Raw genomic sequence first — 2,370 nt, 5'->3', positions numbered from 1 at the left:
CTCGATAAATAATAATTGTAGCGAGTTTGGTGTTATGATATATATTGTTAGAAACCGTCTATATTACAGTGATATCACGTCGAAAATCGTCTAGGACCGATACGGAAAAAGTTTCCTCTTGGCGGTGGGACTTAGAAAAATTTCCAGAGTTTTGTCGACGGAGTAGCACATCCGTCCATTATTTGCTAATAACTCGATAAATAATAATTGTAGCGAGTTTGGTGTTATGATATATATTGTTAGAAACCGTCTATATTACAGTGATATCACGTCGAAAATCGTCTAGGACCGATAGGGAAAAAGTTTCCTCTTGGCGGTGGGACTTAGAAAAATTTCCAGAGTTTTGTCGACGGAGTAGCACATCCGTCCATTATTTGCTAATAACTCGATAAATAATAATTGTAGCGAGTTTGGTGTTATGATATATATTGTTAGAAACCGTCTATATTACAGTGATATCACGTCGAAAATCGTCTAGGACCGATAGGGAAAAAGTTTCCTCTTGGCGGTGGGACTTAGAAAAATTTTCGTCGAACGTCCGACGGAGTAGCACATCCGTCCATTATTTGCTAATAACTCGATAAATAATAATTGTAGCGAGTTTGGTGTTATGATATATATTGTTAGAAACCGTCTATATTACAGTGATATCACGTCGAAAATCGTCTAGGACCGATACGGAAAAAGTTTCCTCTTGGCGGTGGGACTTAGAAAAATTTTCGTCGAACGTCCGACGGAGTAGCACATCCGTCCATTATTTGCTAATAACTCGATAAATAATAATTGTAGCGAGTTTGGTGTTATGATATATATTGTTAGAAACCGTCTATATTACAGTGATATCACGTCGAAAATCGTCTAGGACCGATAGGGAAAAAGTTTCCTCTTGGCGGTGGGACTTAGAAAAATTTTCGTCGAACGTCCGACGGAGTAGCACATCCGTCCATTATTTGCTAATAACTCGATAAATAATAATTGTAGCGAGTTTGGTGTTATGATATATATTGTTAGAAACCGTCTATATTACGGTGATATCACGTCGAAAATCGTCTAGGACCGATACGGAAAAAGTTTCCTCTTAGGCGGTGGGACTTAGAAAAATTTCCAGAGTTTTGTCGACGGAGTAGCACATCCGTCCATTATTTGCTAATAACTCGATAAATAATAATTGTAGCGAGTTTGGTGTTATGATATATATTGTTAGAAACCGTCTATATTACAGTGATATCACGTCGAAAATCGTCTAGGACCGATAGGGAAAAAGTTTCCTCTTGGCGGTGGGACTTAGAAAAATTTCCAGAGTTTTGTCGACGGAGTAGCACATCCGTCCATTATTTGCTAATAACTCGATAAATAATAATTGTAGCGAGTTTGGTGTTATGATATATATTGTTAGAAACCGTCTATATTACAGTGATATCACGTCGAAAATCGTCTAGGACCGATAGGGAAAAAGTTTCCTCTTGGCGGTGGGACTTAGAAAAATTTCCAGAGTTTTGTCGACGGAGTAGCACATCCGTCCATTATTTGCTAATAACTCGATAAATAATAATTGTAGCGAGTTTGGTGTTATGATATATATTGTTAGAAACCGTCTATATTACAGTGATATCACGTCGAAAATCGTCTAGGACCGATAGGGAAAAAGTTTCCTCTTGGCGGTGGGACTTAGAAAAATTTTCGTCGAACGTCCGACGGAGTAGCACATCCGTCCATTATTTGCTAATAACTCGATAAATAATAATTGTAGCGAGTTTGGTGTTATGATATATATTGTTAGAAACCGTCTATATTACAGTGATATCACGTCGAAAATCGTCTAGGACCGATACGGAAAAAGTTTCCTCTTGGCGGTGGGACTTAGAAAAATTTCCAGAGTTTTGTCGACGGAGTAGCACATCCGTCCATTATTTGCTAATAACTCGATAAATAATAATTGTAGCGAGTTTGGTGTTATGATATATATTGTTAGAAACCGTCTATATTACAGTGATATCACGTCGAAAATCGTCTAGGACCGATAGGGAAAAAGTTTCCTCTTGGCGGTGGGACTTAGAAAAATTTTCGTCGAACGTCCGACGGAGTAGCACATCCGTCCATTATTTGCTAATAACTCGATAAATAATAATTGTAGCGAGTTTGGTGTTATGATATATATTGTTAGAAACCGTCTATATTACGGTGATATCACGTCGAAAATCGTCTAGGACCGATACGGAAAAAGTTTCCTCTTAGCGGTGGGACTTAGAAAAATTTCCAGAGTTTTGTCGACGGAGTAGCACATCCGTCCATTATTTGCTAATAACTCGATAAATAATAATTGTAGCGAGTTTGGTGTTATGATATATATTGTTAGAAACCGTCTATATT

Source organism: Halictus rubicundus, unplaced genomic scaffold (genome assembly GCF_050948215.1).
Source record: "Halictus rubicundus isolate RS-2024b unplaced genomic scaffold, iyHalRubi1_principal scaffold0709, whole genome shotgun sequence".
Lineage (NCBI taxonomy): Eukaryota > Metazoa > Arthropoda > Insecta > Hymenoptera > Halictidae > Halictus > Halictus rubicundus.
Note: the sequence above shows the minus strand (reverse complement) of the source record.